This window comes from Sander lucioperca, chromosome 11 (genome assembly GCF_008315115.2).
Source record: "Sander lucioperca isolate FBNREF2018 chromosome 11, SLUC_FBN_1.2, whole genome shotgun sequence".
Lineage (NCBI taxonomy): Eukaryota > Metazoa > Chordata > Actinopteri > Perciformes > Percidae > Sander > Sander lucioperca.
The window spans coordinates 2018391-2042390 of NC_050183.1; the positions used below are offsets into that span (position 1 = coordinate 2018391).

General features: G+C 39.5%; 2 long non-coding RNA genes across 2 annotated transcripts in view; one reads left to right on the forward strand and one right to left on the reverse strand.

The window, feature by feature from the left end:
* Nucleotides 1–1358: 1358 nt before the first annotated feature.
* Nucleotides 1359–24000, reverse strand: part of LOC118496321 — a 39419-nt gene continuing 16777 nt past the window's right edge. Inside the window, exons 2-3 of the long non-coding RNA XR_004898883.1 lie at nucleotides 1489–2194; nucleotides 1359–1399 (exon numbers count right to left, since the gene is read on the reverse strand). This is a non-coding gene — a long non-coding RNA (uncharacterized LOC118496321). The remainder of the gene's footprint in view (nucleotides 1400–1488; nucleotides 2195–24000) is intronic.
* On the forward strand, nucleotides 2190–13991 carry LOC118496322. Its single transcript, XR_004898884.1, has 2 exons — nucleotides 2190–2384; nucleotides 13566–13991. It is a non-coding gene; the product is annotated as an uncharacterized LOC118496322 (long non-coding RNA).

Here is a 24000-nt window from a genome sequence, read left to right on the forward strand (position 1 = left end):
TTCCATATCCAATTTTGTCACTACCAACATTGTTCTTTCTTTCTCTCTCTCTCTCTCTCTCTCTCTCTCTCTCTCTCTCTCTCTCTCTCTCTCTCTATCTATCTATCTCTTTCTCTTTCTCTTTATTGCTCTATCGCTCTTTTGTCAGCTGGCTCCCCAAATAACCACATCCTCTCAGCATGTTAACAAAGAAGCCCAATCAAGAGATAAATGTCTTTTTTTTCATTTTATTCTTTCTCATTCTTCATTATGTTTAATTCTCCTTCAACCAACAAGCAGCATTTACACATTTATTCTAGCTCGGATTTGTTCTTTCCCCCACAAGTACACAGTCAATATATTAAAACATTATCTCGGCAATTAGTGCTGTATGCGGCTCACTTGCGAAAGCACTGAATCAAGTAAGTGAGGTTAGGGATTGTATTAGTATTGGGAATAGAGTAGATGTTTCATCAGATAAAAAAAAAACACTCTTACATAATTCATAGCAATACTGTACATGATGTTAGGTAAAAAAAAAAAGAGTAAATCCTTATAACCTTTATTCTTTGACACACCATGACTGCCTGTATTCTCTCTACACTAGAGAAACCTCCTTGAAATTACACACTGATTCCTTTTGCTTTTCTTTTTCTAAAAAACGTTATGCACACTAAACAGCTAAACTCTTCAAATATAACTCTTCTGTTATGTTTGGCTATTTGTCGCCGGTGTCCAGCTGGACACAGTTTTTTTTTGTTTTTTTTCAAGCAATGATACAGTGGAACGCCATAAGAAAAGAAGGTGTGTGGAAATAATAATTTCACACCTTTTCTTTGAGCATTCAGCTGGTTCCCTTTATGTGTATTTTTGAGTGACAATAAATCTCAGAGAGAGAACTTTGTACTGCCTGACGCTTGCTTTTGCACAATGGGAGCTTTGTATAGCCTCAGACAAACTCTGGAAGCGCAGGAGCATGGGTAAGGGTAAGGGTAAACATGCTTGATGGTTGGTATTGTACACACCATGGGCATATTTCTGACACTCTGTCATATATGCAGTGCAGGGTGAGGTGAAAGCACCAGTTTTAGCGGGAAAGAAAAAGAAGAAAAAAAAACTCACTATTGAAACAATTCAGTGAAGTGTAGAATATAGCAGGGACTATTTTTAAACTGGGAAAAACCCCACAGCCTGTACTTTAAGAGAAGGTCATGCAAGGCAAGATGGAGAGGTGCCATGAATGGGGTTCTGGCTGATGTGCAGCTGCCGTTTTGTGTCTTTTTCTCCCTCTGTTTCCTTTCCTCACTTCCTCCAGTTTGTTTCAGGGTCTGCTGGTGTCTTTCTACTCCCTTCTTTTACCATCTACCCCCCATTGCACATGTGTGAAGTTACTGCTTATGAAATAGAAAACATGTATACGCTTTAATCCTTTAAAATAAAATACTTCTGTATCAAATTCTTCAGGAGCAAATTAAAAGGTTTTTAGGAAGTTGGCTGACACAAAATAACGTACACTCTTTACTCTATCAGTCGAGTTTTCACAAAAATGGATGTACAAATGTGATGTTTGCTCACTGCTGTTCTGAATCAATATTGCTTTAGTGGTTGCTACTGTAGGCCAACAGTATAGGACTCTGGCAAAAGAAAGCAAATTATGGTTTTACAATCACTCAGTGTGCTGGGACCTTGAGACAAATTAATTATTCTGTGTTCAATCCGCGTGTAAAAGTCATGCATCTTCAGAATGCTGACAGATTATTTGGTATAAATACTCAATGATTTAATATTTTTGCACTTTACTTCTCATATACCACACTGCCAAAATCCTCTGTCTTAATAAGTAATTTTGTCTCAGATTCTCCTATTTCTGTTTTTACCCTTATTTCAGGTTTGTTCACACAATAGATTGCATTTGGTCAAAACTATATTTCTATACAAAAACACTTTCACAGTCTATGACTTTATTTCTACATAAACCACATAGGATGTGTGTGGCCTTTCTCTAGTCATTTGCTGCATGTCCTTGCCTTGTTAAATGCAAAAAGAGAGAGAACATCAGATATCAGCGCGGCTGCATCCTCCCTACACCAGATCCAGCCAGATCCACAGATAGACGTGAGGCTGACGGAGAGAGTATACACCCCAGACAGGATATTAGAATGGACGTTTCCTTCTTCAGTACGCCACAGGCAGGGCCCTCTCCCACTTGTCTTCTCTGTAGAAAGACACAGAGAAAAGATAAAGATGTGAGCGGAGCTGACAGGCTGCTGGAGCCACGGTCTCTTTCGCTGTTTGCATCTTGAGTCGGTTTCTGATTTGATCCTGAGAGGATGATTGTGACGGGGCTTTTTTATTATGCGGACAACAGATGGCAAGGGATGATGCTGATCTCTATGTCCGAGATGGTAGGAATCCGAGTTTTTCTGTGGCCTATTTGTCTCGTTTTACTTACCTTTATTTAACCATGTAGCCCCAGTGAGATAAGAAATCTTTCTATTCTAGGAGACAGGGTCAAGAGAGTCACATCATGATACATTTATGGCTGTAGAAAAACAACAAAAGACAAAATGAAAAAGCATATTTTAAACAAAGCCACTTGAGAGGAAATAGGAAAGGCAAAATCTCCAACACGGCGCAAGGGTTAAGGGTGTCACTTTTCTTGGAGTGTCTAATATCTACGGACATTGTTTATCTGAGATTTATACATGCGGGCTGGATTTACTGAGGCTGCTGTGGCAGTTTTTTTTTAGTTGTAGATGTGACTCATTTTGTCACACGTGCACTGTATGTGAAGACCGTGTCAAAATCAGTGTTTGCGGGCCGTTTTAGAAAGCGTTTGCAAAGACCTCTGTCTGTTTTGACAATAATTTAACCCCAAGTTGTTAAAATGTATCCATCGGTTTTTCTCCAGATGTATAGATTAATCTTATCCTATATGCCAACCATCAGTTTTACTGCAGGTTGACATTGTGAAAACATCACCAAAATACTTATGGCATTTTTCCTTTAAAAAAAACTGAAACAGCAACATTTTCAACTTCGCTTTCAACCAAGTTAGTCAGCAATTTTCTGACTAGTCTTTGTGACTAACTAGCTAACTAGTTTTCAACATTTCATATTTAACCCCGTGGTAGAACAGCATGACAATGTCTAACAATGTATATAAGCACAGGGTAAGCCATTTAAAATTTTAAGAACAAAGTAAATTTGTGTCATTGCTGAGAGAGGCTGCATGTTTCTATAACCGCCTGTAACCTGACAGAGACACTGAAGAAACCAGTTCAACGATATGATGAACTTTGCATGCTTTAACTGACTGTAACTGTATTTAGTTAAAAGTGTGTTTGTGCATGCCAGTGCATTCATGCGTCTGATTAAGTGTTTGTGCATGCCTGTGGATGGGCATTCCATATGTGCGAGCATGTGTGCATGGATGCATGCTTATTCCATAATCCATCACACACGCCCTACTGTACCTACAAAGTTCTGTACTCTCTGCAGTGGTACTTCTTGTGTCACCATAAACTTTCAATTTCACTCTCAACACGTTTAACCACAATTGTTAGGATGTAAATGAGTGACTCTCACCTGCATCACCACCAGTACAAACTCTCACCATCTCCTTCAGCTACTGAAGACGTCCTAATAAACCAGACAGATCGACACTACCACTCGCTGTAACCATGTTTTATCCAGATCAGCTTTATTTTAACGTGACCTCATTAACATGTAAAAGTGCATCCATATGGGCTTGTCGTGCCTGTGCATGTGAACTGACACATAATTTACATAGATAACAAGCAGTCGAGCGTGAATAAACTTGTGAACCGTTACGAGACGGGCAACATCCTGCAACATATGTCCTGATCGGGACGGCCGTTGGGTCCTCACCACCCCACCCCGTTTAGGCCTTGAGCAGAACATCTCAGCTGAACCAGATGTATGCTTCTTATTTTTTACTGTATGATAAAAAAAAATATTTAAACTCTCCAGTTTTGCGGGCACGGCATATGCTGCATGGCACTTTGTGTGGCGGTGGTATGCCAGGAATGGTTTTAGCAAGCTGTAAATCTGGAGTTGAGCTACACTGGATTGGGTTAGCCAGGAAATAATATGCATATGGGATTACTATCTGTCGGATATGGAACAGACTAAAGTGCATAAGTATAAACAGGGTGGACATAGAATAGATGAGAGTATGACTTTATCGAAGAGCACATAGCAACTGGCCATTTCTTTATCCATCTCTCTCTTGCTCCCTCTTTATCCCTAACCCCCAAATGCTATGTATGTGAATTAGTAATTGCCTGATACACTGGGAATTTAATGAGAAAATGTCTGGCAAAGGCAATCACCAGTTCCAGGCTATTTGCTTTCAGCACAGATTATTTCAGTGAGTGAGTGCACAAAATTGGATCATTTTGGAGTTTTAATGTGAGAATGACAGGGAGCATTAGAACGAGTAGGCATGATGCTTTGTATTCAGCTATTTCATTTATCAATCCCGAGTCCTTTCCATAGGTTAAGGTAAGACATAGGCGGACAATTTAAGAGACAATTTTAAAGGAGTTGATGAATAGAAAAGGTGAAAGAAACTCATAGAGAGAGAGAGAGAGAGAGAGAGAGAGAGAGAGAGAAGAGGGAGGCAGTAAAAAAAGTAATGGATTAGCAAAATGTTTTTTTTCTTTTACTGTGTATTTGTTCAATCTTTATATGTGGATACTTCCCCTGAGATCGCCTTTAAAGCATACATTTGTTTCAAAAGCACAGCATTTCAAATAAAGTTACAGACAATTTAAAAGTGAGGTGAGAAAGAGCAGTAGGAATGAGAAACAAGCAGCAAGAAAAAAAGGGGGAGACAATTTTACAAATGGGATGATATTTGTTTTGAGCTGATAATAATGATAGACAGTGATGAATGTCAAATGGCTGGCATTAGTTATTGTCTGGCTGTGGTTGTACTCGGCAACTCCTAGGTGTGAATGTGTGTTACACTTTGTGTGAAGCAGGTCATTAAAAAATTTAAAAACACCATAACTCTAAAATCAAGGGAACTTAAAGCCTTCCTCACGCCTGGTTCCACAAGCAAAAGCATTTGTGTGGTTGGTTGGTGCGGTATGGTTCCTACTTCCTATATACAGTACTGTGCTTTTGAACATATGGGCCAGACTGAGTAGACAAAGCCAGTCTATCCAATGCTAGCAGTGCTGTACATAAACTCCAAATCCTGTCGATCTTTCCATTCAGAGAAGTGCTGGAAGCATTCCCAGAGTTACGGCAGGCTGAGGCTGCTAGTGATGACATCACCCTGAGACGACCTAATTGGGGAGCTGTCATGACATTACAGTTAAATCCTCCTTAAATAAAGCTTTGACTATGAATCTTGCTGTGAATTATGGTCTTGAGGAAAACGGCTATTGAGATTTTTTTTTATTAACTGTGTCAGAGGACGTATTAAAAAATAGGGAGGGGGGGGGGTCTGCGGATGGAAAGGTGTTGGATCTGTGAATGGGTAATCACATCTGCAATGCTGGCCCTGCCAACTAATACTCACAGCAGGGTCCAAGGTAAACAAAGCTGTGAAATGTCCTGAGCGACTGCACAAATAATAAATTTGTATGGGTGCAGAGGGCAGCTGGGCTGTTTCTCCTTCAGCCCTCTGTCTGTCTGTCTGTCTGTCTGTCTGTCTTTCTGTCTGTCTGTCCCAAAGGCACAGTAGCAGCGCTAACAAACAGCAATAGTATGCAGTGACTGTGTACGAATGAAAGATGGCAGCAAATCAAGATGGATGACAAAAAGAATGACAACATGCATGCTTTGTAGGTATTGTAGATTTGACTTCATCCATCCGTCCACATATACTCTCAATTTGGACAAGCTGTTTTGTTTGGAGCATTTTGCTGCTTAGAAGTGTGTGAAACATTTTGAGACAGAATTCATTCATGTGAGGGGAATACAATGTTCTATTTTTAAATCTGTAGAATTGGCCTTATGTGTTTCGTGGAGGTAAGAAGTAATAAGCCCCATTATATTAAATGTTTCCTCCCCTCAGGAGAGAAAGTAGCAAATATGAATCAGACTTTATATGGAGTTTTATTCCTATCTTTATTCAAGCAAAATTTAGCACAAGTAAAGTTTTGATATATTTGATTGATATATTTCAGAACTCAAGCCAAGAAAATGTCTCTTGTCACTCTTAATGTTATTCATTTTCCTGCCTAAGGAATTACAGTGTAGATTAACTGTTGTGTGTCTAACAATGTTTGAAGTCAGCCCAGCCCTTGAGACAGTCAAGTTGATATTCAACCATCAGATTGAACCATCCGGTTGAATTTCAGTGTTGTATTTGCTGTATACCCTCTTACACTTTACAGTAACCCCAATAATAACCAACTCCTTCTTAATTGTATCGTCCCCTGTCATCTATTTTTAACTATAGCCCCAATCCTAAAATCCATATCATTGCTACAGTATAATACACTTTTCACATTTTTCTAAATATCATTTTAAAATGCAGTAGTCTTTTTATATATAAAAGTATATGGATCAGAATTATCAATGTAACGCAAACAAAGTGTGACCAACCCTGACTATTCAAACAAACTATTTCTGTCGAAGCTCTTCTCGCTCATATTATTGGCGGAATCACAGTTTTTACCAAAGTGTTAAGTTCTGGCACAGGCAGATTCAAAACAATTGCTAGAAAAATGTGTTTAAAAATATTATTTCACTGCGCACTAAATTCAGCTGTTTGTCTGCAGACTTGAACTCAGATCTTTGTTCATGAAATAAAGATCTCGTATTGCATCATCTCAATATCCGATAATTAATTGATTCATCCTTGCTATTTTTTACAACAGCTGCAATAGAAATGTACTCATTTACTGTATTGCTGACAACTGTGGAATGCAGCCACACCGATGGCCATAGCTTTAATGGGCCAACAACCAGACAGCCAGTTTATCTCAATTATTTAAAACACTGGTGAAATTTGTAGGTAAACTGTGCACATGTTAAAAACCTGTCTGATTGCTTTTGTGGTTGCCCTGTGTATTGAATCATGATCGCCGAACCCTCCTCAAAGATTTGTTTCTACCGTGCCTATTGACACTTATATGGTCATGATCAGGCTTTTGATAAGACCTGGAAATAATCTACCCTGCCAAAAAATTTCAACACAAACTTGCAGACTGTCACCCTAGTAAATAAGTCAGGCAGAACATAAAGTCTAAGGCAAGTGTTTGCCTAATCCGTTCTGTCATTTTTTTGTCGCCAAAGTGTGGAGATCTCCTGGAGGGGATTCAAGGCAGGTGTAGGAACATTGACTTTGTCATTGCTTTTACTTGTGTTCTTCTTGTCAAGAGGTGTTGAATACTCTCTGCATGTGTGCCTGAGAGTGCGAGTAGTGGAGGAAGCCAAGGAGTTGTTTTTTTCCCACTCAGACATCACAGACACCCAAAGCACCTAGCGGACACATCAGCCCTGTCCATGTCAATAATGTCAGACACAAACAGTGTTTGACTGGCCAAGAAGAGACTCAGTTTGACCACTGAAATATGCAGATATATTCCCATGCCATAAGATAGTTCCATCTGGATCTCGCAAATATCCACCAAAGTTTCTGACACTGAATAGTTGTTAATAGAAACAGCTTGAACCAACAATGAAAACTAAAGCAGCATCCACATTCTTCCATAGCTGTGACTTGTCAGACCAGGACCTAAATATTACCTTTACAATATCCTGGTAACAAACAGTTTAACATTCTATTAGCATTTTATGTTTCCATGCTTCCAATGCTTGAGTTCGAAACAAGACAGGAGTGTTTATCCTGCCACCCAATGCACATGGGAGAAATGTCCTCTGCTGACAGCTGTATAGTTATTACAGAAAATCCTTCAGAGTCTCTGCTCAGCTCTTCCAGTATGACCAGCACCACAGCAGCAATATTTTCAGGGTACTACCGCACTTCTCATTGTTATTTTGCATCGCCAGGACTGAATCCTCTTGCCAAAATAAGCATTACATTTTTTTAATTGCGTTTCACATGTTGAACCAATGCACTTCAGGATGTTACCCAACCAAATCTGTCGAAGCCGTTTTTGAATTCTGGTGTGGTCCAGAGTAAAAGCCTGAAAATAAAAGTATATCAGGGGATAATTTCCTATTGTATATATTTACTTGCTAATACAGTACCTTTAATGTACAGCAGTTTCACAGTGCTTTCCTTTAAATGTTACAACATTCTGATAGGGCGTGAGTGCTAATAAGATTAAAAACAAACTGTAGGAGATATCATTTGACATAAGTAGGGTTGTTGCAATAGGCTCACCTTAATGAAAGCCAGCAAAGCACAAAACACTCTTCTTATATCAGCCTGTGGTATTTCCACTTAAGAAATATGCCTTCTTTGAAGCTACTGCAGCAGATTAAATGCAGTGACATGTACTGTACTTGAGTGCTGGCTATGGGAGATAGTTCATCAACACAAGTATTGAATTGGCCATGTAAATGAAACATAAAGCATGTGTATTCTTTAAGTCTTCAAATAAAGGGTCACCGCAGCTGATTTCCATCTCAATGCCAAGGATCCATTTTGTCAGTCAAGGCCACAATTCTGCTGTACCTTAAAATGTACTTTCATACTTGGTTAAGAAGACGTGTGTGTGGGGGGCACCGTTGTGTTGATTGAGTCACATTCAGCAGTGCTGCTGTGGGTGCAAAACAGCCTCCGGTATTAGCATGTATAAACAGGCTTATAAATGGAGCACTATTTGGCTGTTCATTTTCATCCTCTTAACAGTAAACAAGGCGGAACAGGCCCTGACACCCTCAAATAAATGGAGACCAACACACGCAAATTCAGCTGCAGCAGGGAACCATGGAGGGTTGTTTGAGTTAAGGTCAATCCTGTTTAGATTGCATTGGTCGTGGGCCGATTTCTTTTGCGTTTTGTTTGTTGAGCTTTTCTGCGAGGCAAATCATGTATTCATGTATTCTGAAATCTGATGTTGTAATGAATGTGACTGTGTTTGCTTGCGTAGGGCTGTTTTTTATAGTGAAGTGTGTGTGCATTTGGATTGTGTGTGTATATGTGTGTGTGTGTGGGGGGGGGGGGGTTACAAAGGATTCAGCACAGTGGAGGCACTTACATATAAATAGACGTATTCTGGCAGAGGCTCATGGGTGAAAATATACAATGTACTGTATATCTAAATTTATGGGGACATATGTGGATAGGATTGGTTCTGTCATACACCAGTGTAAGTCTTCAGAGTGTCTATTTTTTGTTATGTATTAAATCCTGAGCTTTGGCTTGGGGTCAATCTGGGGATTTTAAGACTTGCCCAAGAAACAGCTGTACCAAGTGTCAGTTGATCTTACATTAACCACATCGAGGCTGTTCTAACGATTTCATCAGTATTCTATATCCTTTAGTAGGTCGCGCAGCTGTTAAAACAAGAACTTTTATTTGACATGCATCTCAATTGAGATCGCAGCAGGTCCCGAGCCATTGGGTATCCCACTGTTAACTGAATGAGTTACATTAAAACCACTGGCAGCTGTTTCCAGAAAGCAAACTCAGACAAGCTGAGTTTATGCCACCTACCCTGCACAAAATGTCAACAAGCCTAAGTAAAAGAGTGGCTGGTTAAGAAAGTTGCGCATCTAATAAAAGACCCAGTTAAAAAGCGACTGAATGTTGGGCTTAGATCCATCAGGTGATGTTCCGTGACAGCCGGACCTACAGTTTAGCAATCACTGTTACTGTTAGTTTTGAACAAAATGATTAGTCTAGCGCAGGAGCAGTGTCTTAAAGCTGTGAAAAAAATAAAATAAATAAATAAATAAATATATATATATATATATATATATATATATATATATATATATATATATATATGCAGCTTTAAATTTACACACTTGAACAAAGTAAAGAAGCAGATCTCTGGTCTCGCAGCTGTAATATACAGTATATTATTATATTATTATAATATGCAGGGCACAAGGGCGCGAAAGAAGTCTTCACGACTGCGCACCGGCGAGGGATAAACCCAATAGCAACAGCTCTTAGAGGGCGAAGCCTTCACAAAATAGAACTTTTTTTTACTGATCGTTCCAAGCAAGTAGCTACACAATCATAGCCTCGTGAGACCATCCTGATCTCGCGAGCTCCAGTTTTCCACTCGCAGATCAGTCTGGCATCTTCAGACAGAGAAAATTTGGAGCCGTTTGCCAAACGACCGACCAATCAGCGTTTCTTTTGAGGCGGGTTTAGGTGTGACGCAACGAGAAGCGACTGTTCAGTCTAAACAACATGGCGGCTTCCATGGATGAGATGAGAGTAGCTATCGCGCAAGTTTTATCCGAATTAGAAAGTATTCCTTTATTGAAAGAAGAGCAAAAAACGGCACTGGAGGCTTTTCTGGGAGGAAAAGATGTTTTTGCTCTTCTCCCGACTGGTTTCGGCAAGAGTTTGATACATCGTTGATCTGATTGGTTGATTTGGCCCGTCTATCACCAACATAGGTGGTGATAGACAGATGATTTATCCAATCAGCTAACCAGTATTTTCACCCCTTCCCAAAAGTTCTCCAACGGAAAGTTCCCAGATGGATATGCCGAGCAAATGCGAAGCAAACCATCTGGTGGAGTCAGGTTAACACAATCATGCCTGCTTGGAGAACCAAAAAGTTTGTATCCTGTAGCAGATATAATAAAACAGTTGAGTACTGTGCTTCAAGTCTAGTAAAAGTATTGTCATGAAAACTAATTACAATAACATGAACAGGCTAGTTGTCTGTACTATTGTTGGATTAATTATAGATAAATTAATCTAAATCATTTAGATCTACATTTAAATGTTATATTATACTAAGGAATTGGACTTTTGTCATTACTGTACAATAGAAAAACTGAATTCAAGGTACTTTATTGTCACATACATGTAGCGAATTGCAGTCAGAGACAAAGCAGTATTTTTACAAGCCATTTGACAAATTTATCTGCCACCTTTAAGCGCTTCCAATTTACAGCGTGTCTCTATTGGACAAGGTGTCTTGGTTTGATTTATGCCATATGCAAGGATAATGCGATTGTTAAAATGGTGGACAGGTTATATGTGATCTCCATTCATTAAACACTATCAATGGTTTCTGAAGAACCCATTTAGACGAGCACACTGGAGACAATGCAGCATGTCAATGTGATAGGTCCCATATTTGCTTTTTAGTGCTTCACTAAAACAAAGACAGGATTAAGAGCATGGATTGAAATGGTAAACCACAGTCAAATACATTTGTTACTCTAACACGGCAGAGTCTCCACACTCCCTGGGGCGACCGGCTCCAAGTTATTTATGATGTTGAAATTAATCTCACTTAGCGCGATGGGCTCTCGAAGAGGTGCCCTCCTTCTGAGTCGGCCGCCGAGCGAGGGATGAGAGAGATTGAGGAGTGGGGAGAGAGTGCAGAGCCACCAAGGACTTATTCAAATCCTCCCTCATAGATTAGCAATCGCAGCTTGACAAGCCACCCTGCAAGTTATTATTTATTTAATTTTTTTAAAAATTGAAGCTGTTTCTTACTAACATGTCAGAGACAGGGGGTAATCCGTTTGGAATTTACGACTGATGAGACAGGAGACAAACTTGCCTGTGTGTCACAGAGTACCGAGGATGCAGGAAGTAGAATATGCAAATAAGGTCTGCAGGCTTTAAAGCAGCTGTCTGTTTGATTGCCACTCTCTGGCATTGTTTGCCTATGATGGATAGAGGCTTTCATTGCAGGGGCCCATTAGGAGTACAAATATTATGATTTATGATTACTCATGATCTTTGGTTGTGAATTGATGTAAGGCTCTTTAAACGTATGGTGTGGTATTGTTCAGATATGTATATGTGGATGTAAATATAAACTATTGTATTTAAAAAAAAAAACAGTTCACTCAAATATTCACAAAGTCTGCATGTCAACAAAGGGTCCAACAAAGATTTAACGAGGGTAGTGATATTAAAAGCTTCAGTAAATTAAAGGGTTCATGAAAAATGCAAAAAGAGCAACTCACGACCAGGACAGCATCACACTGAACACACTCTGCATAGTCTTTTCTCTCCTGATTTAGACTTAATCTATTAAAATAATCTTCCTGCTCAAACAAACAGAATGTGACAAGGACTGTCTGAAGGAATAAACACAGCTCCTTTGTTGCAGCTTCCTCACTAGGACAGTGTTTTAAACAGACAAACAAAGCGTGCAAGTGTAAATACCAGTCACCACTGGCACCTTTTACTGCAGATTGTAATAGAATAAGTTAATTGTAATTTATAAGAAATGAAAAAATATGCAAGCTTACAGTGACACCAAGTTAAGTCAATTTATTTTAATTAATGTATGCTACTGGGTGTAACATATATTATTCTAGTAGAGTTTGTTCTTTAACTTGATGTAAAGCAAAACTGAGGCTGTATAAATGTATTTAAGTAAAAGTAAAAGGTTGCTTATTTCATAAACACAATGACATTGAACGCTATTAGGATACATTCATCATATTCTCTATTTGGCCAAATCCTAATCTGTACGATATGATGAGCCTCCCAATTTTTATGTTTGCAATTCAAACACTCTAAAAGCAGTGTGTATTCAAAAAAGCAACTAAATTACAGAATTTAGTCAAATGTGGCAAATGGGGCCAAAAAAGTTCAAATCGCTCTGCAAATTAAATTTTCTTTTTATTCCAATTTTCCAGATAAATATCAAAGTGACAGAATACGTTATAATTAAAGTCACTAAATCAGTTTAGATAGACTTTAATTATATACCTCTAAATTATTTTTGCAGAACAAAGGAATGTGCAAAAAAGGTCAACGTAGGTTGGAAATCGTTTTCATTGCCACACTCACCCTAAAGGGTTTCAATAAACCAACTGGCTCATTATAGCTGGGACCCTCACAGAATATGTTGGCATCATTTGGAGGCCTCAGCTTTGCGACATTTATAAATATTTGATAACAGATGAGTGGGCTCTGTGGGATGCCACTCCAAGCACCACTGACAAGTCTGCTAATAAAGCAAAGGCCATAAGCGGCTCCTCTGTTGAAGACCACACTGCCGAGATAGCAGTGAAAACATGCACACCCCTGCTGATGCACACAATTGTGGGCACCCTTGACTCACACAAAATGAGCCACACTCCAACACACACATACATATGCATGTGCACTGCTCAGCATGTCGGAACACACGATCAACAAGTGAGAAGAGCTACTGAGAGACCATTCAGAGTGTGTGACTCAGTCAACACAATCAATAACAGTTGGAATGAAAATGAAATTAGATGCTTTGTGACCAACTGTGATTTCAATAATAATACTGTGTGTAAGGAATGCTGAGCCACCAAATGATCTCCGAACATTTGCTGCTACACTTGAGACGAATTCTCGCAAATAAAATATGATTTTGATTGTCACCTTGTGGATAGTCACAGAATCCCCACTGAATAATGCAATGTGTGTGTGTGTGTGTGTGTGTGTGTGTGTGTGTGTGTGTGTGTGTGTGTGTGTGTGTGTGTATCCATCTTCTTCCCAGGCAGCTGTTAACCTTCCAGGTTTCAATGAGAAACAGGTGGTGGGCCCAAACACGTGCTCTTGGCTCGGAGGAAACACCAAAACAGTGTAATAGCTGACATGTTGCTAATAATGCACTAAACATTGCCTGATGGGGTGATTTAATGTGTTTTGTGTACAGTAATGTATATTTCATTTACTGCCACGTTGCACATGAGTAAAAATCTAGCAGTCCTACTGTATGCAGCAGTTGTATGCAAAAGCTTAATTTTTTTTTCCTTTTGAGTTGCTGTCTCCTCTGCTCTACTTTACCAAGCAAGTATTTTGACATTGAATACATAGTTGTTGAAACAAGCTCACAGTTATACAACACCGTGCTCATATGTTGACACTTGTGTAAATATAGCAACGGAATAAAAACTGCAGCAACATTTGCTGTCATTCATAACTTCTCATTTTATCATTTTGTGAAAGCAAGGCCTACATATCTTGATTCTATTTGTTGAAAACAGTTTGCAGATAGATTAATGTGTATTCTTTAACAAAGTGCAATGGTACATTGTAAAATGTTAGCTCTTGAGCTGATTTCCAACTTTTACCACCTGCATGTCACCATAATGTTACAGGGTGCAGTTTGATTATTCTTGTTATTTCTTTCTGCTTTCTTTTTCCCGCTTCTTTTATTTCCCCATCCTCTTATCAGCCTATTCATCTGTGATTACTCTTCCTTTGTTCTTGCTCACTTGTCTCAATTTCCTTCCTTCCATTCCTCCATCCCCCTCTCTTTCTGTCCATCTGTATATGTTGCTCTCTCTATGTTGGCACGTGCATCGCTGTTCCCCTGTTGGTTCTTGGCCAGCTCCCCCACTCTTCTGTTCTCGTTCTTTTTCACCCACCCCCACCTTCCTTCTCCTCTTCTTCTTCCCATGTTGCATGTGTGCCAGGGTCCGGGGGGCTCGGCAGAGTGTACAGCCCAGTGGCCTAAAAGTGAATACTTACGTAATTGCCAACTGTCTCCAGTCATTAGGGGCAGCCCTTAAAAAAGACATGCTTCGCCGACAGCTGCGTCCCCTCGCCTTTGCCAGCCTTTCAGATCGCATTTGCTTTAAAGGGCTCGCCGGCATCATATTTAACCCCAGAGCACTGTGTGCTCCGTGGATGATGGGGGAAACAGATAGAGGATACACAATTTATGCAGAGTTATACAACATGAAGTATGAAAACAGACATTCTCTGGATGTAACATGCACTAAGGTTGTTTGTGTTTATGTCTAAAATAACAGGTTTTGTGACCTGACTTCATGAACACTGGGTCAATCACTGCACAGTAATTACAGCAGCATGTGTAGCAAAAATATCTACGACAATATGTCACATTGCATCTTTCAACCTCTAATAATCACAATGACAGGTCAATTCTTTTTATAACAACAGCATCTTTATTGCCATCCATTTACTTGTTGCTGAGTTACTGCAATGAGTGAGCAGGTAGGACATTCAAGGTCTTGCTCAAAGGAGACATGGAGACAATGACCTTTGACCTTGCAGCAGGCCACATTGCAGTGCATGTTGTATGTACAAAGGGCTATAAAGACGAGCCTTGTTGCTTCCCCCAGCCCCGCATGAATACTCAATTAAAGTCACCAGTATAATGTGAGAAATTAAAGTTGAGATGTGCTCAGAAGAGACTCATTTGTTTATATTAACTACTGACAATTCCCTGCCAGTTCCTGCTGAGAGATGAACGTACATTTTTTTTCCATGCTTGCAGAGAGACCTCCAACAGTATGGTTGGTGACAGCTGGGTCAGGTCCCCACATATCGGGGACACAGCTGCCCTGCAGACATGTGCTCTCTCTCTCTCTCTCACACACACACACACACACACACACACACACACACACACACACACACACACACACACGTATAAACACTCTCATGCACTAGGCAAAAAGGAACAGGAAAGCAGAGCATCTGAACAGCCTTGGAGCAAAATACATATGACCACATTTCTGTTGTCACGCAAAAACCATGTATCTGCAAAAAGATAGCGCAAACAGTGCTTATTTCCCCATTGACCCCATGTGTTTTAGATACATTTTTACTAGAGGTGTCAGAGTATCATACATTGCAATGAACATTTTCTACTTTGGAAAGAAAATGATCCTTTTTTTAAATGATGTGTTTAAAACATGTCCTGCTTTGCCTTTCAATTTGCCCACAATGATCTGAATTTGTGTTTATCACCTTGGCCGCATGTGTCAAACTGTTGCCCAAGGAACGTGTTTTACTCAACATGAATCATCTTGTGTCAGTCACAACAACCGGCCCTAGACTAACTAACACAAGAAACTCTCATACATTGCTATTCGGACTAGATGTTCTGATTGATTCATGTTGTGGTCAGGTGTAACTACTTGAACAAGCAAAGTTGAAACCAGTAAAATGCAGTATAATTTCACTGGTTTTAAGGTTGCCTCTCAAAAGCATACATATACAGTATGCATATACTATAGACAGTCTTGAAATGCCAGACCGTATTTAGCTTTTCTTTGTACTGTGCGCAGTGCCGCTGCAAGATTACACAAAGCCATCACCATCACACTGGTATAGATTAAGTAAAATCCATAAACCAATGAAATGGCAAGGCTTAAAGTTGTAAATATTTACACTGGGGTAATGTTACTGAGGTTAATTCATAGGCGTAAATCGCAGGGGGGTTGGGGGGGGTCAGGATCCCCCCCCATCTAAGGGTTGTCGTCCCCCTAGAAATATCATTAAAAAACATGCTGTGTATTGCAAATAACATAATGATGTATACTTAAAATATCTGTGTAAGTAGTAAAACATAAAACAAACCCCAAAAAATGCTTTTTAAGTTTAGAAACATTTTTAGTCTCCCCTCCCTTGCCTCACAGTAGTTTGGTCCACTGCCTGCTTTACCCACCCACAACAAGAAGTCCGGCGGAACGCAGGAGAGAATGAGAGAACATACTAGTTAGATTTGCTACTGTTCAAGACTATTTTATTCACATTAACATCGGATGAAGTTGTTCTTTTCTCTAATAAATTAGTCATGACAAAAAAGTTTTGCTATGTTAGTGTAATATAATGTAACGTTACCTACCTTGTTTAATAGCTTGTTGGATAGAAATGCACCCACTACAACAAACGTTAACAGGGCATTATGTGTGTGAACTGATATTAGGGTTAATATTGAAGATCTACAGTTGTGTTTTGCTCAATATGATGTTAAGTGGCTGATCAGTGAGTTTGCTGCAGTTAAATATACATCCTGTGTCCCAGACGAAACCTAATATTTATGTGGAGGACGCAAGATCATTTTAGAATTTTAATATGACCGCGTGGTGAACCTATGAATCTAACTCATATTTAGACATCTGACGTTAAAGATTTGTGTTGTTGTTGCCCAGATAAAATGACAGAGAAAAGAAAAACAGACATAAGATCCTTTTTCAGTGCACCAAAATGCCAAGTACGTACAATAAGTCCTCATATCAAGACAATTTGGTAACATCTTTATAAGAATGGGTGCTTATGGAAATACTAACTATGTCACAGGCAAAGGAGACAGAAAGAACTGAGGAACAGGGAGACCAGGGACAGTCAGGTGTAGAGTCTCAGGTAAGTGTGTTTAGCTTAGCTAATATTTTTGGAGGTGTGTGGCTGTCAGGGTTAGCAGATGAGCTTTACCAGTGGCTCACTAATTAACATTATGATCAACTAATTTAACAAGTGTACAAAAGCATTGTATTTCTTTTATATGGGGACACTTTTTCAAAATAAGTCATTATGTTTTAAAGTATTTTTGTGACTTGATTGTAAAGTTAAAAATAAAGAAATGGTTTTAAAAAAGAATATTTTGGTCAATTTAGTCAGCTTTTTCATTGAATCAAGAGAACCACTGAAAAGAAGGATAATGGTAAAGTCTCCATGCTACACTAATGATAGTATGAAGGCTTTCCTCTGTGTACACATATCCTCTACAAGTATAATTGTGGCTGTATTATTTGTGTCCCCTTCAAAAATTGCTCTTCAGAAATGTTATGTTTATTGTCCCCCCCAACTGTTAGATGAGATTTACGCCCATGGGTTCATTTGACATTTGACTCCAACCTACTTGCTGGAACTGATTGTCTCTATTAGGTGGCTAACCTTCTTATAAGACAATGTGACTGCTACTGAGCCTGTAAGGGGACATGGGGAAAAGAATAAATAGGTAGATAATACAGCCGCTAACTCAAGGTCCGTCTCCAGAGCTGCTGTTGGCTAATCTCCTGGCGAAACAGTCTCTTAAAGGCGCAGAGTGAGGCGAAGGGCCCGTGGGGTGAGCTAGCTAGCTAATTTCTTTCTCACTTGTGATGTGATAGACTATAAATTTAAATAAATTCAGTGCCCCATGTTGCTATTTTCCAAGCAAGCATTTCCGCGGGAAATGAAACTGAAGTGAACACACCTAAATTATAATTGTTATTGTATTATAAAACATATAGTACAGCTAATCAAGTTTGACACAAGATCTACTGGACATTTAAAACATTTATGTTTTAACTTTAAAATTTTCCGTCCCAACTTAGTGGTTTAAACTCAGTCAAACAGATGATTGACAGTCAAAACTTGACCATTTATTTTCTCCTATGGTAGATTTAATACAGGTATGTCTAAGATTATGTCAACACAATTGTTTTATTTTGATTAAAATGACAAGGTGTTCAAATTGTATAGTATGTTGCCCATTAAGCTTGGCATATGGATAGAAATAGCACAGTATCATGTTTCAGTGTTTCAAAAAGAAAGGAAAATAGATGGAAAATAAACTGAGATCTGAGAATAAACCAGAAGTGTTATCTTCTGGCACAGATGTACTGCACTTATTTTTCTTGCCTCTCATGTCATTTCCTTATCCTTGTTATACGTTAAAGGTATTTGCAAAATGGAGTGAACTCAAACTATTTTCACAAATTACCTGCTAATAAAAAGCACTATTCTCAGACTAAAGGAATTTGGGGTTTTCAGAAGAAGTGATGTGCAAGTTAGTGTGTCAAGCTGAGGGCTTGTCTAAACGGCCCCCTAACAGAAGCTCAGAGGGCCATGAATCAACCATGAAGGATAATCAAATGAAATGCAAATGTGGTTTGTGTGATTTCTTTTCTGTTGCTGGTGCTTGATGCCCTCAGGGGCCCTGTCAGTTGTGGGGGCCGTACATAATGAGGGGTCACGCTTGAGGGGCCCTTTGTAAACATTGTGAGTGGGACAAGATTGTGGAATTAGTCCAAGACAAAGGGAGTTGTGAGCAAGGAGCATGCAGACACACATGCACGCATGCACGCACGCACGCACACATACACACACACACACACACACACACATACACACACACCTTTGTCCTTCTCATTCTTCATCCTTGTACAAAACCTGTTTCATTTCTGAGACTGTGTGTGTGTGTGTGTGTGTGTGTGTGTGTGTGTGTGTGTGTGTGTGTGCGTGTGTGTGTGTGTGTGTGTGTGTGTGTGTGTGTGTGCGTGCGTGTGTGCGTGCGTGCGTGCGTGCGTGCGTGTGTGTGTGTGTGTGTGTGAGGAATCTAATGAGGGGCCCATGGGAGGTAAGCAGGGGCTCCCCGGCCTTTGGGGTTAAAACTGTATTTTGATATTCATATGCTGCAGTTAGATCATACTGGGAATCTTGGAAAGGGCTCCAGAAATTGTCCCATAACCAACAGGTATATGATTCTTTTAGTTCTAAAATGACAGCCCTTGTCAATTTCTGGCTGTAACCTATATCCAACTGAAATGATCCGAAGGTCAGACATACACGCACAGAGCAGCAGTAACAACATGTGCCACATCAGTTTTGGTACCTTTGCGGCTCTGTCTCACTAAATGGTTGTGCTTTGATGTTTTTGAAGACGACAGCATATGCTGTAGCTGTAGAAAAAGTATTTGTGAATGAAAAGCTCCAAAAAGTTAAAAAAAAATGCATTTGTTTACATTTTTTTCTTTTAAAACAGAATTCAGATTTGTTTATAGCAATAATGTTCTATATGGTCACTTTGTGAGTGTAATGTTTTGTGGCAAACGGTCTCTGTGAATCATTTCTAAATTCAGCATGGAAACAACAAATGCAAGAGGTTTGGTCTCTGATATAATGCTATTCATAGGGAATATTTAGTCAAATAAATTATCTAAATTATTCGATACTAGATATAAAAATATGAAAAGCAGCAGGGAGGGAGCCTCTTTGGAAAATGAGACTCAATATGAGACTAACCTTAACCAGCACCAAACCGCCAACCTTCCAGCCAGCTGAAGTTACTGTTGCTTCTCTTTGATGGAACAGGGGTGGTGTTATTTTTTGAGGAGAGGATTGTACTGTGACACACTTGCTGAGATGATCAATCTTATCAGAGTTATTGTTTATTTGAATGTTTTTTTTGTTTTGTTTTTTAACTATTTAAGGTACGACAGCAGTGACATGAGTAGGAGTAGTGTTGTGCTTTGAGAATCAAGGGATTGATGAATCACATTGGTTTCACACAGACACACGTCACTTGACTCATACAGTAAATACACAAAGAAGGTTGGGAGGGCATATATTATCTGATTAAAATCAAAATGATTAAAAATTACAAATTAAAGCAGAAATCTTTCAGAACAGAGAATCCTTATAATCTCAGAAGTGTTTGCTGAATTGATTTTTATTTTTGGGATATTCATAAATCATCAAGATGATGACAACGATTCAGAAATTATTCACACAGTTTTAAAAACACAAAACACACTATAAAGCTGAGACCTATTTCCACTGTAATCCACCCTCAGACATTTTTTAGCTTTTGGAAGTCACATCTGAGGGGACTTGTGGCATAGTAGTGGTTGGGTAGATTGTGTCATGCCCCCCAAGCAGAGGAAACTAAACAATATGTGAAAAATAGCTTCAAGCCTGCTACATGTCCCTTAAACGTCATGGCAGTAGAGTCATTTTAAGTGGGCAGGGTGATACAAAGTCAACAACAGGTTTCCTAAAACAGCTGAAGCGAACTGAAAACAGTTGAAAAATTGAGGCAAGAGTTCATAATACCGTGAAGTCACTGGATTGTAAATTTGGCATCAGAACACGTGTTTGTGAGTATAGACGTTGGTACTACAAGACATTTCATAAATATTGCATGTGCATTTAAATTTATCATATTTGTTATTATTATTTTGCTTAACATAAATATACATATCATGCCTGAGAATGAAAATGTGTGTAAATCTACCCAAGTATACAATAGAATGGCATTTACACCCACTAGACCTTCTTTTCAAGGTTATGTGAAAATGCATAACCATTTAAAAATTACCTTCACTGACTTTGAATATATACTAGTATGATAATTCTATGCTGTTGGTTGTTTTGCCACCAATTAAGCCCAACAATCACAATCACTGTCCCAGTTTTATATAAAAAAAATTACCCTGTACACTTCTAGCTCCTATAAAAAAAATATTCTAACTTGTAAATGTGACATGGAACAAACTAAAAAATCATAAATATTAACAAAAAATAATTGAAACCATGATTGAAACGTCTCTGAGCTCTGCAATCTGTATTTACATGTCCTTGAATTGTAGAACAGGCGCTATCGTAAAGCTAAAAACAACCAATTAATTTAGCATCCATCTAATATTTACAGTAGAGGGACCATTGCTCATTTGGTTCATAAAGCTAAACAAAAGCTGCCCTTAACAACGTGGCTCGGGAGATTCACATGCAAAACAGAAGGCCCTCTTTCAGAGCCATGTGGAAAAAGGCTTGTGCGTAATTACAGAAGAGGGGTCTCCATAGCATTGTAATTGGAGGCAACGCCCCAGCCCAGAAAGGGGCCATGGGGCTCTAAACATGTTGAGAAGTTTATTGCAATGAGGTCCTCAGTCTACTACTCTTTAAAAACCACAGTGGAAAAGAGTGGGAAACAATGGTGGGATAACATGATTGTGCTTGTGTGTTTGACTAGGCCTGGGAGCTCACTGTTGTCTTTTCTGCTGCAATCCCGGTGAGGAGGAAGTGAGGCGTACTGATGACAAAAGCGCTGGGTGCTTGGGAGCACTGAGGGGCTGGTTAATCACGGCCCTAAACTACAGGAAGTGTCTATTCAATGAAGCCTCAGGCAGCCAAGCAACGATGCAATCTGGGCACTGCTGTGGACTGGGGTCGAGCGGCGCGAAGATGGCAGCAGAGGAGGAATTAAGTTATGACGGCACACAGCTTTTGGGGTTGTTATAGGGTCCAGCGGACTTACTTCAATTGCCACCATATTTGTTTAGGCTACATACTAGCATTACACATGTATGTCTTTTACCAGTTTGTTTACAGTTGTTATGAACAAATATAATATATGACATGTCTGAGGTTTACAGCATTCAAAAACCCAAAACACATATTTGGATTTAAACAGTTTCCCCTTCTGTGCTGTGTTAATCAATGTTTACACTCCATCCATTTATATCTCTTCTGACTTTGAGCACAATAGGACAGAAATGCGTTTCTTCTGCCCTCACCCTCACCCTTGAAATTTAAACATAATACATTTTCAGTTCTTTTCATCTTTGCGTGCCACCGCAATAAAAAACATGAAGACAGCAGAAGCCATTTAAAGCAAATTTTTATTATCCAGTTTGGGTGTGCACCCATCCTGACTAACTGCTAAACAGATTTTCTGAGCTGAAAACACATTAAAATATCTTTTTCTGATTCCGCTGGCTTGCACCAGAATTTGTGGGACTGAAAATAATGAATTGCCCATGCCTCACATACACAAATGCATCTCTAATGAGTAGTGTCCTACTTGTTCAATTCATTACAGAGATTTTTTTGACGCTTTCATCTTGTGCACATGCCTCTGTGTATGACTATAAACCTTGTGTGTCACATAAGTTGCCCATGCTTTGTGTGTGTGTGTGTGTGTGTGTGTGTGTGTGTGTGTGTGTGTGTGTGTGTGTGTGAGTAGGGGACGGGGGGTTGGTAGTTTGTACACATCCGTATTATCTCTTGCTGCTCATCCGGCTGAGAAGCTGGCCTTAATTACAACCGTCTGTCTGAGTCACTAGCATGCTCTACCTACACAAATGGACACCAACAACAGGCAGCATCTCAAAGAAAAGGCAAGAGTGGTTTTGCTTCGTAGCCGGAGGGCGACTTCCCCCTGCCAACGAGATACAAAGGTACTGTGGGCCCACATCCAAATAGATCCCTCAACCCTTTTCCCTCGGGCCTTGTTGACATCCAATTGCTGTGCAGGGGCTGTAGTTTGGATGCGCAAAATCCATTGTTTATTGTTTTTAGCCTCTTGGTTAACTGTTTTTTTTCCACCATCTCTTTCTAGCTTTTAAAATCAGCTACATCAAATCAACTTTAAGCTTTGAAATGGTGGCTGAGGGACTGGTTCGGAATGAGGATGTAGGCTTTCAGAGAATGTACCTCTATGTAATTCACACAGTGATCATCACCAGAGGCATTGTGCTACAGTATATCTTGTCTGCCTGCTCAGATAGAGTCTTCATGTGTAGGCAATTTTTTTTTTTGAACTCGCTCCAACCGCCTGAAACTGTCGACTCAAATGAAAAACTTTACATGGGAACTGACGGGGCTTCAATTAAACATCTGGAAAGACCAGGCACAGCCCAGTTTGGGAGGAAAGTGGGTTGAGACTATAAATAAATTCCATACATTTTCTGTGGCTGGAGCCTACCCCAACATGCAACGAATTCCATTTGATGTTTCCATAAAGTTATAACAAAGATTGGATTTTGGCCAACAAATCTTGTTGGTTTCTCACTATTGACAATCTTCCTCAAGCACAACGTTTTAGTAGCTGGCTTTGGTCCAAAAACAGCCAATAAGACCACCATAAAATGGTAAATCATAGTCACCAGTCCTGTGTTGATGAATGTGTATCCATGCAGAATAACACATATCGTCAAACACAGTTTGCTGCAAACCAAAATGTATCTCTCAATTTATAGTCTTATGTCTATCGTGTGTCTGCAGCTGATGTTATATTGTCCTCTCAACATGCATATGTAAATGACAGACTAAGTCATTCCTCAGTGCTTCAAGACAGTCTTCATTCAACATAGATTCCTCCCATAACTTTGCTAAATTAACCAATCATTTTAAGCCACTGCTTAAAAGTATGTCTTGTGTTGATATTTTAGCTGCTGACAACACTAATGTATGCACCAGTGTTACAAGCTGGTGTTCTTGCACTCGCTCTTTTCACAACTGTCCTTGTCCGTAAATCTTGTCCGTCAATCGTGTCACCTTGTGAGGTGCACCACAAAGGCACTATTTTCGGTTTCCTAATGGTTTTGATTTCAAATCCAGAAAGTGGGGATGGATCGGTCATACACTTAGGAAGGATCCGAGGAACATAGCAAGACAAACTCTGGACTATA